Raw genomic sequence first — 15,896 nt, 5'->3', positions numbered from 1 at the left:
CCCCCAGCATCGGTGTCAGCAAACGTATTATTAACCCCCAGCACTGATGTCAGTGGACGCATTATTAGGCCCCAGCATTAGCCCCTACACTCCACAAATAACCCCTCTTCACAACTTTCAACCCCAGTCACCCCACTAAGGACTTTGCTCAGTCTCAGTGGGATGGCTCACTTACCTCTCCTCATGACAGTCATCTGGTGTCCTGATCTTCTGCCTCCTGATTCCTCTCCTCCTCTCAGGTCCTGGCTTCAACACAGGCCTAGTGGCAGGGCACACCGAGAATGCCACAATCTCCCACCCTGAGGTGGCAGCAGAACCCTGGATCCAGGCCTGGGCACAGCCTTCAAGGGAGTACAACTCTGGTTGAGCATCAGTGCCTAGGTGTGCAGGTTGATGGGCAGATCCTCCCTCCGCTCTGTTTTCTCTCTGCTCTCCTACGCTGTGCCTGTGTTTCCTTTGCTCTGCACGCTGTGCTGCAGCAGCATATGGGGGAGAGGACACAGGAGAGAGAGAGAAAGCTCCCAGGCACTGTGCTGTGCACCCCGCGCACCCGCCCAGGATCGGCCCTGCCTGTGGGCCATTTGAAAACCGGTCCATGGGGCGTAAGTGGTATAGTAATAAATAACATGTTTCTAACATGTTATCTTTTCTCTGGTCAGGTAAATATATTTTTGGATGAATTATATTTTCTACATAGTCAGCAGGTAGAGCTTGTGGTTCCTTTTAAAAACCCTGCCTGAGCCTTCTTGCCTTGTTGAAAAAAAATCCTATTGTTTACGGAGCTTAAAAGCTCAAGCGAAAATGTACACACACACAAGTGAATGAGACAGAGTAGTAATTCATTCCCTCTCTCTCTTTCTACACTGATCTCTCTACAAATTTTATTAGAGACAGCATGAAAGGAAAAAAAATCATTTATACTCTCTTTTAGAAAACAGGAAATCTTGTTTCAAGGGTGCACCCTGTATTCAAGTGACACTATCAAGTTTTAAAAAAATACTAATGGCAGGACCCTGCAACAGAAGAGCTGTCTGGTAGCCTGAGTCTCCTGTCTTTCATCATTTCAGCACTGCAGGCTCTGGCTCTTCTGCCTTCAACATTTCTGCATATGTCAGATGCCTGTGTCCCCTACTGCATGCCATGGTTCTGTCCTCTAACCCCTATAACACTACAGGACACAGCAGTATGTAAGATGGAGCCAGTGTGTGTGTGGGGTACACAGGAAATCAACACTCCCAAAAGTGTTCAATTCTGAAGATTTTGCCAGAGGCTGCAGACCACTTAGATGGAGGGAATGTAGAAGACAACAGCATCCGACAAAGGGACATGGAATATATGACCTTAAAAAAAAAAAACTGACCCAAAACATTATAGTTTTTATTCATTTTACAGAATTTTAAATACTCTCTTTAGTGGTTCTCTGCATATCAAGGATGTGAATGAGATTCCAGTTTTTTTGAGACAAGCTCAATTAGGAGTAATCATGAGCCCATTAGAGTGTTGGAGGTTATCATTACCATATGCATACAATGTAGATTGTCAACTTGCGTTTTAGACTTACATTGTGAGAAGGAACAGAAAAACACAATTGTATAACACTGCAAAGCTGAAAACAAAGGCAGAATTATCTGTATTCACCAGTTTGGTTTGTAGTATAATCAATATATTGCATGACCAATTGCTAAACTGCATAGACAACAAAGCACCCAGCAATTTTGCTTTGAACACTGTATTCTTTTTTTGGTGTCTCCAGGTGATCCACATACTGTACCAATACCATTCTATTTACAATATGTACATTTGACTATATACAGTACATGTACAATTTACTGGCAATAGCCCTGCAATTCTGCTCTTTATTCCCTGATATCATTAAAAATACAACCTACCCCCAAATTGTTAGATGGGGTCTGGTGGGCTCAATCAGTTGTTATACTGTGGTGAGACCTCCCTGCCGCAGCTCACTACCCTGTTCCTGTTCTACTTGGAAATTTGAGTGTTCCTACTCAGCCTGTTGCATTGTTAAATTAAACATACAGTATAGTAAAACTTTAACATATTGGCCATGTAGGTGTACTAGCCACAAATCTGATTTGTGAAAGAATTTACCTCCAGAATCCCTCTCTCATCTGCTGGATTAACTCTCTAATGTTTATTAAAATCTAAAACATCATCATAGGGTTGACTGATCATTTAATATTGACACACTCACAGGTATAAAAACACAATTTACTCCAGTTACACATTCAATTAAAAATACAATTTTCCAGTTCAGCATTCACACTTATATACTCCTTATAGAACAAAGCCATTTTTACATTTCTGCTATGGGTCTGTTTATTCTGCAAACCCCACTTTATGTTTATTCCCATTCACACAGCATACCGTATATACTCGAGTATAAGCCGAGATTTTCAGCCTCTTTTTTGAGGCTGAAAGTGCCCCCCTCGGCTTATACTCGAGTCATCGCTGTCTGCCCGCTCGATCAGCGTGTCGAGCAGACAGACAGCGGCCATTCTACAATTCAAAAGCCGCGCCTCCGGTTCCGCCTTCGCCTGTGATAGGCGGAACACTGAATTTCCCAGCAGCCTGTGTTCCGCCTATCACGGACATCGTATCATCCTCGTACTACGGACGAGGATGATACGATGTCCGTGATAGGCGGAACACAGGCTGCTGGGAAATTCAGTGTTCCGCCTATCACAGGCGAAGGAGGAGGCGCGGCTTTTGAATTTTACAATGGCCGCCGAGGCGCCGACGAAGAGGGCACGGGACGGAGGCAAGGCAAGGCACGGCACGGGACGGGACGGGACGGAGGCAAGGCAAGGCACGACACGGGACGGAGGCAAGGCACGGCACGGGACGGAGGCAAGGAGGCAAGGCACGGGACGGAGGCTCGGGACAAAGGTAGGCTGGACACACACACACACACACACACACACACACACACACACACACACACACACAGGGATGGATGGATACACACACACACAGGGATGGGTGGATGGATGGAGACACACACAGGGATGGATGGATGGAGACACACACACACATGGATGGATGGATGGATGGATGGAGACACACACACACAGGGATGGATGGATGGATGGACACACACACACACAGGGATGGATGGACGGACACACAGGGATGGACGGACACACAGGGATGGACGGACACACAGGGATGGACGGACACACACACAGGGATGGACAGGCATGTCTCACCCTCGGCTTATACACGAGTCAATAAGTTTGCCAGTTTTTTTGGGGGTAAATTGGGGGCCTCGGCTTATATTCGGGTCGGCCTATACTCGAGTATATACGGTACCTATTTTTGTTAGGCATTTCTCACCTCTTAGATGTTTCAGAGGTTAAGGCCTCATGGCAGATTGCAAGGATTTCTGTACAATCCCACAGTGTTTCTGTCCCTGACCTATCCCTCATTAACATACAATGCAGGATGCCAGCTTCTAAATTTGAACCCCTTGTTGCAGAGCTGCCAGCACAGTACAGACAGGGTTAATTATGTTAAACATTACTCAACATACCTCCAAGCATTATAAAGCAGGGCAAGCTTGGTAGGATTTTTAAGCAAGTAAAAAGGTAGCTAACTATATCTATGTAGCGCCCTGTTCCTAATGAGCAGACACTATTGTTTTTGCAAATTTAAGTTGTCTGAAGCTGCAGTTTGGCTCAGGTTAATTATTTCAAAGTTCTGGTTTCTGTACCAGTTCAGCTGGGTTGCGCTAGTTTCCACTTGCCCGTAGGTGTCGCTGTCACCACCGGTAAGTGTTGGAAATGCAACAGGCTGGATTCATTGAATGCCATTTTACTCTGAAATAGCCCAGTGGGAGTGGTCCACCCTCTGTGCATTCTGGGTGGGGGTATTTAAGGTACTGACGCCATTTTGAGGGGTCTCTATCTGGACCTCATGGCCCTCCTGGCCAGAGGTGTGTGCTGCCTGTCTCTGTGTCTCGAGGCCGGCTGGCCCGAGGCTTTGCAACTGAAAGGGTAGCCCCGAAAGTCTTGGGGCCTACCGATCCAGGGGTGGTCCTGTGCTGTCTTGCCTGCGGGGAGAAGTCAAGCGACTGGAGGATCCAGGGGAGGACTATTTCAGGAGAGGACTGAGCAACAAGGCTGGTATCTCTGGAAGAGCCTGGAGACTCAGTTGAAGGACGCAACCCGGGTCACTAACCACACAGTATCACCAAGTTGGCTGAAGGAAACTGGTACTGTTTGACAACTCTTTACTTTCTCAAGAAGTTCATTTAAATTGACAAGTCTGTGGCAGAGACTTTGTTGGAGCATCCCACTGGCTGCTAGGTCAGTGAGAGAGGCCTATCCGGTGACTACTAGATCCAGTCTGTGGAAGCTGTTTGTCCTCTGGATCAAGGAAATACCTCTAACCTGCAGTTACCAGGTACCTGAACTCCCCTTAACCCTCTAACCCTCTATTGAAAAACTTTCTGTTTATCCTAAATAAATCTTGGAAAATAGGACACTAAGGGTCCGTTCACACAGGGGCAACTCCGATCCGACTTCAGGTCGCCCCTAGTCGCCTCAGGTCGGACAACATTTAAAAAGCAATGTAAGTGAATGAGAGCCGTCTTAATGCACACTACTGAAGTCGCTCCGACTTCAGAAAAGGTTCCTGTACTACTTGAATCCGACTTGTAGGCGACCGGTACCCATTGATTTCAATGGAGGTCGCCTCCAAGTCGGATCTCTGTTTATACGGAGGCGACTCTGACAGAATTATCAGCTCTCAAGAGGGCACTCCACGCCAAATTTATTCAAAAAATTTGGTGTGGGTTCCCCTCTGAGAGCATACCAGGCCCTTAGGTATGGTATGAATTCCAAGGGGAACTCTCTACGCCGAAAAAATGGCGTGGGGGTCCCCCCCAGATTCATACCAGACCCTTATCCGACCACGCTACCTGGCCGGCCAGGAAAGGGGGTGGGGACGAGCGTGCGCCCCCCCCCCTCCTGAGCCGTACCAGGCCGCGTGCCCTCAACATGGGGGGGTGCCTTGGGGAAGGGGGGGCCGCGCGGCCCCCCACCCCAAAAGCACCTTGTCCCCATGTTGATGAGGACAAGGGCCTCTTCCCGACAACCCTGGCCGTTGGTTGTCGGGGTCTGCGGGCGGGGGGCTTATCAGAATCCGGGAGCCCCCTTTTATAAGGGGGCCCCCGGATACCGGCCCCCCACCCTATGCGAATGAGTATGGGGTACAATGTACCCCTACCCATTCACCTGTAAAATAAAAGTACAAAAAAAAACACAACACACGAGATAAAATACTTTATTGCACAGCTCCGGGGGTCTTCCGTCTTCGGGGGTCTTCTCGCCGGACTCCTCCGCTATCTTCTTGTAGCTCTTTTACTAGCGGAGGAGTCCGGCTTTCTTCCTCGCCGCCGGCCTCTTCTCCCGACTTCGGGGGTCTTGTCCCCCTCTTCGGTTCTTCTGCCGGGCCACCGCGCCTTCTTATAGCTCTTTTACAGGCGGTGGCCCGGTCTTCTGTCGCCGCCGCCGCCTTCCGTTCTTCTTCTTCTTCTTCTCCAGGAGATGTTGCCTTGACGATCTCTCCGGCCGGAATGCCAGGGCCGCGCTGCGCGGCCACTTATATAGGGACAAGGGGCAGTGTCACATGGCTTTATGTCACATGAGTTGGTGTCACATGGTGACCCCGCCCCCTTATGATGTCATAGTCCCCATGTGACATATACCATGTGACACCGCCCCATTGTCACTATATAAGTGGCCGCGCAGCGCGGCCCTGGCATTCCGGCCGGAGAGATCGTCGAGGCAACATCTCCTGGAGAAGAAGAAGAAGAAGAAGAACGGAAGGCGGCGGCGGCGGCGACGACAGAAGACCGGGCCACCGCCTGTAAAAGAGCTATAAGAAGGCGCGGTGGCCCGGCAGAAGATCCGAAGAGGGGGACAAGACCCCCGAAGTCGGGAGAAGAGGCCGGCGGCGAGGAAGAAAGCCGGACTCCTCCGCTAGTAAAAGAGCTACAAGAAGATAGCGGAGGAGTCCGGCGAGAAGACCCCCGAAGACGGAAGACCCCCGGAGCTGTGCAATAAAGTATTTTATCTCGTGTGTTGTGTTTTTTTTGTACTTTTATTTTACAGGTGAATGGGTAGGGGTACACTGTACCCCATACTCATTCACATAGGGTGGGGGGCTGGTATCCGGGGGCCCCCTTATAAAAGGGGGCTCCCGGATTCCGATAAGCCCCCCGCCCTCAAACCCCGACAACCAACGGCCAGGGTTGTCGGGAAGATGCCCTTGTCCTCATCAACATGGGGACAAGGTGCTTTTGGGGTGGGGGGGCCGCGCGGCCCCCCCTTCCCCAAGGCACCCCCCCATGTTGAGGGCACGCAGCCTGGTACGGCTCAGGAGGGGGGGGGCGCACGCTCGTCCCCACCCCCTTTCCTGGCCGGCCGGATAGCGTGCTCGGATAAGGGTCTGGTATGAATCTGGGGGGGAACCCCACGCCGTTTTTTCGGCGTAGGGAGTTCCCCTTGGAATCCATACCAGACCTAAGGGCCTGGTATGCTCTCGGAGGGGGAACCCACGCCAAATTTTTTGAATAAATTTGGCGTGGAGTTCCCTCTTGAGAGCTCATTCTCTGATTGGCCGCGGCAAAAGTCGCCTGGCCTGGGGCGACTTAAAGTCGTGTTGTAAGTCGTGTTCAGGTCGTGTCCAAGTTGCGTCCAAGTTGCCTCCAAAAGTCGTGTTGAAAGTCGTGTTGCCCCTGTGTGAAAGGACCCTAAGTATTGAGCTGACGTTCTTTGATTACCTTTTCAACGGGACCCCTGAGACGGAGAAGCGAGCAGGTGAGGTAACGGTAAGCCCAATATAAACCAGCAGCTCCTTCGGGGGTCAGTACTACATATATATATATATATATATATATATATATATATATATATAAATATATAAGTTATGCTATGTTAATAGGAAAATTTAACAAATATAAGTAGGTTTATCCCAAAAATACACTTTAAAGAGGAGCTCCGGTCTGTAAATACTGCTGACTTTTAATAAATAAACACTTACCAGTCCAGGGATCCAGTGCTGTCATCACCCGGACTGATTCTTCGCCAGTCTTCGGGTCCCTGGCACCACTATCTTGCTTGTGGGAAGCCAGCTGTGACTTCCTGGTGTTTCACAACCATTTTCCCACTGCTCATGCATGAGACATCCTGCGCTTTCTCAATGGTCCTGCAGTCTACTGGGACATGGGACATGTCCCAGGAGGCTGTGGGTGGGGGGGGACCAAACCTCTGGCCTAGGCAAGCAGAGCCTGTCAAAAATAGGTACTCACTCCCAGAAAATATAGAAATTTCCAATTATTGCCGAGGAGGGGGAGGGGAGAGGAGGAGATTAAACTGAACTTCCCTTTCCAAGTGAAGTTCCTATTTAAACTAATCTCTTTGATCTGCCAGTTAAAAGAGTAGTATGGTACAATTTTTGCACATACTTCTCTTCTGGGTCACAGGAGTGCACTTATCTTTGCACTCTGTGACCCAGAATCTGCCGACAGTGGGCTAAAGCCCATTGTCAGCTGACAGCACAGAGTCAGTCCCAGGCTCTAGAAGGATCCTAACTGTAAGCTGCTGAGAGCCTGAGCCAGCTTATGGTGTCCGGCTACGATGAATGGAGTGGCAACCTCAGCCTGGGCTCCAACCAGGCCACGCCCCCTACTAGTTTCACTCTGCCCCCCTGGAGCTTAGTCAGAGTGGTGACTGATAGTCTCTGCTCTCTGCTCAATGAGAACTGCTCAATGAGAACTGAGTGATCAGCAGACATGTGATCATTCAGTTCTCAGTCTTAGAGTCTGTTGGGGACCAATTGGTCATTGGACCAATTCTGCAGCCATAAGGATGAGTATGGATGTTTTTTTATTTTTTATTTCCCACACTTCTCCTTTAATGAAAAAGAGTAGATACAAAAGTAACAATGTTGCTTTAAACTTCTATTTTGTGTTTGAACAGTTTTTTATAACACTGTGTATTTACATAGCAACTCTTTCAGCTATAATTTTTACAATCTGGAATTGGCAGTAAGCATGAGGGGAGTGGCAGCTGGGCAGAAGGACAGGTCATACTACACATGCCCTGTATTCCTCACTTAAGCTTTTTGAACGTGTGTAGCATGCCCGGTTTCCACAACTGTTTTAATGCATTCTTACAAAGAACTTGCATAAGTACCTGAATATGAGTTGACAGCTTGTATGGTTTAGAGGAAACTTGTTTGCACTAGATGAGAACAAAGTGATGTCAGCATACACTAACAGGTCTTAGAGCACTCCAATGTTCCTGTTGTAATGACACCCGTAGAATGTCTTAGCCCCAACAGAATTGGCAGCATTGGTGCAGCAGAAATATTCATACTGAAATATCCCTCTAACTCTTTTACTTTGCAGCCAGACACAAGATAAAATTAAAAGATGGTAGTGTTGGGTTTAACGTTCTCACAGTGTGTCAGTGGTTTTGTCCTTCCTACATAGGTGTCAGATCTAACATATCCCCTTTGGTGTATAATGAGAATCTAAAGCTACCACCCCCCCCCCCCCCCCCCCCCATCGGTAACAAACACAATTTATTCCAATAATATATTAATTTAGCAAAATCATACATGTTTTTTTTATCTGGACCTACCATGCAAACAGCTACATCCCATTGCTGTCAGACACTGCACAGCTGCTACCTGACAGGCCTTGTTTCACTGACAGCTTCCATCCCACTAATGATTAGGGTGTAATTAGCTATGCTCTCATGTACTCTGGAGGTTTATTGTGTTAAAATTTGCCTTCAGTCCACAAATGGGACAGCAAATACCAAATGCAGCCTGAAGATGGCAGCGTTCCAATGGTCAATACTGTAATTTTCAGATACATTTACAGTATTAATAATAATAAAGTACATATAGTGTATTTTATTTATAGCTATTTTATAGTTATATAATAACTATAGGCTGAAAGTGCACACTCTCAGATTTAATTTGATGGTATGTACATCCAAATTGGAGGAAGGGTTTAGGACAGCCCTTAAGAATAGCCACCCCCCATTTTTCAAGGGACCAAAAATAATTGGACAATTGAATCAAAAGCTGTTTCATGGCCAGGTGTGGGCTACTCCTTCATTATTTCTTCATCAATTAAGCAGATAAAAGGTCTGGAGTTGATTCTAAGTGTGGTATTTGCATTTGGAATCTATTGCTGTGAACCTACATCATGCGTTCAAAGGAGCTGTCCATGCAAGTGAAACAGGCCATTGTAAGTCTTCCAAAATGAAACAAAACCATCAGAGAGATAGCAGCAACATCAGCAACAGGTGTGGTACATTCTGAGGAAAGAAGAATGGACTGGTGTGCTCAGCAACATAAAAAGTCCTGGAATTCCAAGAAAGATAACAGTGGTGGATGATCGCAGGATCCTCTCTATGGTAAGGAAAAACCCATTCACAACATCCAGATAAGTGAAGGACACTTTCCAGCAGGTGGGCGTATCATTGGTCAAGTCTACAATGAAGAGAAGACTTCATGAGAGCAAATACAGGTGGTTCACCACAAGGTGTATATCATTCATATGCCTGAAGAATAGAAAAGCCAGATTAGATAAAATATAAAAAAGGCAGACCAGTTCTGGAAAAGCATTCTTTGAACAGATGACCTAAGATTAATCTATACCAGAATGACGGGAAGAAAGAAGTGTGGAGAAGGCTTGGAACAGCACATGTCCCAAAGCATGCAACGTCATCTGCAAAACATGGTGGAGGCAGTGTAATGGTATGGACATGCATGGCTTCCAGTGGCACTGGGTCATTGGTGTTAATTGATGATGTGACAGGAGACAGAAGCAGCGGGATAAATTCTGCAGTGTTTAGAGATATACTAAGAAAGAAAGAAAGAAATGCAGGCGCCTCTAAGTGCAGACTTAAAATTTTATATAGGTAAAACACATAGTAACTCACATTGGAGATAGAGATGACAAGCAGGCAAGGTGATTTTAGCAGTGAGACATCCATGGCACTGGTTCGCATAGGCAACCGTCCTGGCCGCTCTGTTGTCCAGGTATTATTTTGGCTGGGGAGAGCAGGGCTGTACAGAATACATTTAACACTAAAATTGATGAAAGGGGTGGAAAAAATGTCTGGGGTGGTGGGATCTCCGTACAAGAATGGCAGCACTAGTCAGATATAAATAGAGCACATCTAACCTTTTATGTAATAGCTTGAGAAAGGAGCAGGCATACTTCCCACCACCAGGGTGTGCTAGCTCGGAAACATGTCATGAGCAAGCCAATGACATCATCCTGAACCAGTGCTGCAGTCCATATAATCACCATCTTGCCGAGAGCACACAGAGTGGCCAGGACGGTTTCCTATACTGACCAGTGCCATGGATGTCTCACTGGGAGAATCACCACAGATATGCTTGTCATCTCTATCTCTAATGTGAGTTACTATATGTTTTACCTATATAAAATTTAAAGGTATGTACTCTTCTTCATCTAAAAATTCTAGCACACAGGTAAGGGGATCATTGTTCAGTTTTACTTGAAATTACTTATTGATAGTATCAATAATGCGTTGCCAGAAGTGGACTATCTTAGGGCAACGCAAAACATATGTAAGAGGTCCGCAGAGGAAGTACAGCATCTAGGGAAATCCGGATTCTCCCTTTGTTTCCACTGATGGAGCTTCATTGGCATTTTATATGCCCTGTGTATCAAAAATAGTTGAGAATAGACATTGCGAGGGCGAGAGTGATACCAATAAGACTTCCTCTAGGGCTGCTTGCCAAGTTTCTTCCTTGAGTTCCCAAAGATCCTTTACCTCCTCCTCTTTAAGTTTTGGCAGTTTATTTTTATTTTATTTTTTTGGGAGGGGTAGCAGAGACCTGGTCTTGACAGGTACCTGCTCCCACTTCCAATTGTATTGCTGTAATGATCTGAATGGAAGCTTGCACCCCCCCCCCACTTCCCCCGCAATGGGGAACTGTCTGTGAAGCTGAAAAAAGTCACAGCCGGCTTTCCAAAGTAAACATGCCTGTGCCTGGACCCGACGGTGGCCAAAGTCCTGGCTCAGGTGAGGACCATGCTAAATCCTTGGACAGGTTAGTGTCCTATTATTAAAAGTCAGTAGCTACAGTATTTGTAGCTGATGACTTTTAATTTTTTGTTTGTCATTAACATAACATTCTTTGAAATTAAAATTATTTTTTTGCAGTATTGGGTAGGATCTAAAAGGGTGAGAAAAGGTTGTCATGTTTTTGTTGCCATCTATGTCTCCATTTAGGAGATCTCCCCTCACTTCCTATGTGGTCTCTGAGGCAAGAGGTGAGCAGAAAATCACAGAAATGGGGATGCAACGAGCAATTAAAGCTTTTTAGTAGCCCAGGGGAGATGTTGAAAACTCTTTAGGATTTCTGGTATTTTCTGGATCCTCTTAGCTCTTGTATGGTCACTGGGAAAGGAAGTAAGTGGGAAATATCCGCAATGGAGATACAGACAACACTATCCATCTCCAGTTGATTAGAAATGTAAAAAATAAAAATAAAAAATAGTCTACAGTTTTGCTTTATTAAACTTATAACCATGTGCATTTTGGTTTCATACATCAAATAAGATGGCAATCATCTTGCTAGTTCACTCAGCCATCACTAGATGGTGCATTGTAAACCCAGCTCTCAAGAATAGAATGCTGAATCAAAGCAGGGAATTCCTCACTGCTATAGCATGTAAAGAGTTCCCTTCTAGTATTTTGATATTTTGCAAAGTTCTGATGTTACACAAAAGTGACTCGATATGTGTATTGCTGTGATTTAAGCAAGAGCAAAAAGATTGTTGCCTTTTCAGCCTAATGCATTTCAGTGCTCCTCTACATCCCTGCCTGCAGCTGAGCTCTTTCTCGGTGTGGGCCTTGGGCCTTTTAAATGAAATCTTATTCTGGTCTTTGATAAATGCCTAGTGTATCTGCTGGTTAGATGGGATGCAGCCCGAAGCTTTCTTTTGCAAATGGTTTCAGTAATTAATCCCATGAGCCCTGTCAGTATTCTTGGCTTCTCTATTACTTACAGGCAGCAAAGTAGATAAATGGGCCTGGCTTTTATCCCATTTGTATAAATCATGCTTGTTTTTGGAGCTAACACAGTGGGATGTTACATTGTTACATTACCTTGATTGTTTTACATTTCCATAAACCTGTGACTGGCATTGATTTACTATCTTTTAAAAGCTGCTAATGAAGGTATTAATGAATATGACTATGTATGTTTATACTCTGATATAGGCATATAAGCATTTGGAAATGTCCTTTTTCTACTAAAGATTGATGGCCACATCCTTACTGTTCATGTCACACCTATTTGAACATGCCGTGTCACCTTATACCATTTTATCTTATTTAACACAGTGTCACTTTGGCATGTATATATTACCAGCTACATTAAAATACCATGACTGGGGGGGCGTGATATGCGGCGCATGGAGTAGGACGCACTGAAGGCTCTCCCCGCCAAGAATCCTGACTTCCATCCTCCAGTTATTTACCTCCTCACACTCTGCCTCTATTGCTGCAGTCTCGCTCTGTGTGCCGTGATCCTCCGGCTACTGAATGGTATATTACCTGGCCCTAACAGACATGTCCCCATGTGGTAAAGACCTGCAAGCGGGCCCGAACAATGCGGCCCTAGATGGCACCCGAGTACCCCGATCGGCAAAGGAGGCTGCCCATAAGCTCTTTGCTAAATCCCAGTACAAGGATACCCCAGCTAAAGTGACCAGCGGCTCAGCAGGGACCAACCCTGATCCTCCAGTAGAGACTGAGACAGAACCACCATGGGCTGAGGACCCAGCGAAAACTTCTCTGGGACACAGTGAGCACTCATGTGCTCCTGAACTCAGACAGGGATCCCAATGAGCCTGATACTCAGGACCCAAAGCCCACTCTCAGTGAGATCTTTGCTGCGATAGAAACATTGGGGCCACCCTCAACCTCTGTCCTGTGTAGACGTTCTACTTATGTTTGCTCCCTGTACCCTATGGGAAAGCTGCGGATTTTTTCACTTTGGTTTATTTAATTTTTTTTACTCTGGGCTCTGTTGGCTCTGTCCTCTAGTCCCTCTACTTGTCTACCTCTCTCACAACCGGACTATGCATGATACAGTGATGTATATCCAGACCTGCTTTGGCCTTTGTATACAGAAAATGCATATACCTGTTTTCTTAATACCTACAATGTTAGCACTTCTGTACTTTATTTTCTACCTGACATTGGTCTTCTGTGTACTTTTATAATCCTATATAGCTCTCATGGCAGTTGAATATAATCTGATTTAGTGGAACATGAGGGGGCGAAATTACAGGCTCTCTTTTCAGCTCTCAAACTGTAGTGGTGTGTCTGCAGGAAATGCACCTCCAGCGGGCTACTCTATCTATGCTTAAGACACGCAATTACCCTTTGCAGTTTCACTCCACCCATACATTCTACTCTAGAGGAGTCAGCATTTTAATATCTAACACTGTATCTTTTAGCCTGGCTCACTCCCGAGTAGATGATCAGGGCAGATACATTTTTTTGCTATGTAAACTATATGGGTTGCTATGTATTGGTTCCAATGTATATGTCCCTCCACACTTTTCCTCCGAGAGCTTGAACTGCCTAGCTCAATTTATCGCACCATATCCCAATGTACCCATTTGGGTCATGGGAGGCTAACCTTTTAGACAAAAATATGGATAAATAGTCGCCCTTTAGTGGACACCCGACGGACCCCTGCGGTCCTACCTCGTTTGCTAGGCTAATTATGGAGCTTGGATTGGGAGACGTGTGGAGGGACAGGTATCCTGACCGGAAATATTACTCGTGCTATTCTGCAACACATAGAGCACTGTCACATATTGATCTCTGCCTCTGCAATCCTCTAGCTATGCAAAGGATTATCCTGATAGAATATGTGCCACGTAGTATATCAGATCACTCCCTCCTTAGAGCGCTAATTTCTGTCCCAGGTAACCCAGGGGAGAGGCTGTGGAAGGTGAACCCATTTTGGCTCCAATTGTTCCTATCCACTGACCCCATACTGAGGGCCTTGGATGACCTCATAAAACATAAGGGTACAGCGGCTTCGGGAGTTGTCTGGGATGCTCTTAAAGCGCACCTCTATGGTCTTTTTATTTACAAAATTTCTACAATTAAAATGGCCACTAAAGAATGGGAATGGGAATCCCTAGTATTGAATGAAGCTAGGAAAGTGGAGGAATTCTATATCACCAACCCCACACAGGCCTCAGAGCATAGCTGGTTGGAAGCTCAGACTCTTTACCAAAAAAGTTGTATTCACTGCTGCGGAGAAAAGGCGCTTTTTTCTTACAGAAACAGTACTTTGAAGGAGTGGAAAATACAGACCATTTGTTGGCTGTAATTGCCCAGTCACAACAGGCCAAATAACATATAGATGCTATTCAAGGCACCTCAGGGGAACATATCCATGACTTGGACCAAATGACAGATGTATTTAAAGATTTCTTCGAGGATATTTATTAATATAAAGTTAACCCAATGGAGGAGGAATGATTGCAATTTTTGAATCAATGCCCCCTCCCCACTTTGTCTCCTACGGCTTGTAAAGCATTTAATGCGCCTATTAAGTTAGAAGAATTAATTGAAGTGGTGAGGGAGATGGCTAATAGTAAATCTCCAGGTACTGATGGTCTTCCTGAGGAAATATATAAGCTTCAGTATAATAGCTGAATTTAAATAGCCCGCCTGGCGCTGGGGATTGCGTGCGTGTTCACGCATGCGCATAGGCATCTGCAATCGCACACCAGCTTGTGTAGAACTACTGTTCCCAGCAAGCCTTTCCTGACAGGTGTACTGGATAGTACAAATAAAATTACTTCAATAGCGAGAAATTGAAATTGCACTTACATATCCAAAGTATTGGGACACCTGCCTATACACGCACATGAACTTCAATGGCATCCCAGTCTTAGTCCATAGGGTTCAGTATTGAGTTGGTCCACCCTTTTCAACTAAAACAGCTTCAACTCTTCTGGGAAGACTGTCCATAAGGTCTAGGAGTGTGTATATGGGGATGTTTAAAAATTCTTCCAGAAGCATATTTGTGAGGTCAGCCACTGATGTTGGACGAGAAAGCCTGGCTCGCAGTTTCCACTTGAATTCATCCCAAAGGTGTTCTATCGGGTTGAGGTCTGGACTCTGTGAAGGGCAGTCAAGTTCCTCCACTCCAAACTCACTCATCCATGTCTTTATGGACCTTGCTTTGGGCACTGGTGCACAGTCATGTTGGAACAGGAAGGGGCCATCCCCAAACTGTTCCCACAAAGTTGGGAGCATGAAATTGTCCAAAATGTCTTGGTATGCTGACGCCTTAAGAGCTCCCTTCTCTGCAACTAAGGGGCCAAGCCCAACCCCTGAAAAACAACCCACCACCATAATCCCCCCTCCACCAAATGATTTGGATTAGTGCAAATGTATAAAATGAATGGATCACTTATCATATTTTTTTTTATTTTTTTTATTAGGTTTGTGCTGTTTTTGTTGCCAAATTTTAATTCACAGGGCTAGTATTAGGTAGGCGTGGAATAGCACAGACTACGTACATGGTTCTACTTTTGTGTTGAATTTAGCATTTAGCTAACTTTCTCACTTTTATTATTCTGTTTTCTTTTTCCAGAAATGTCTTCAAATGTCTCTCTAGCAAACCTCTGTATATCAGTGCCACTTGTACCTAGAAGAAGGTAGACCTCCTGAAAAAAATAAACTGTTAATGCAAATAAGTATCAAGGACAGTACACAAGTATGTTGATTTTAAGATAGGCAGCATAACTAATACTTATTCGATGTTTTGTAATGAAAACA

General features: G+C 45.6%; 1 protein-coding gene across 1 annotated transcript in view; it reads left to right on the top strand.

Moving 5' to 3' along the window:
* The window catches only part of TMEM132B (transmembrane protein 132B), a 790,326-nt gene that overhangs the window by 73,826 nt on the left and 700,604 nt on the right, over positions 1 to 15,896 (top strand). The window lies entirely within an intron of this gene.

The sequence above is a fragment of the Lithobates pipiens genome, unplaced genomic scaffold (assembly GCF_037356315.1).
Source record: "Lithobates pipiens isolate NorthernLeopardFrog02 unplaced genomic scaffold, aLitPip1_a1.2 Scaffold_3, whole genome shotgun sequence".
Lineage (NCBI taxonomy): Eukaryota > Metazoa > Chordata > Amphibia > Anura > Ranidae > Lithobates > Lithobates pipiens.
The sequence above is the reverse complement of the archived record's forward strand: the minus strand, read 5'-3'. Positions and strand labels throughout refer to the sequence as shown.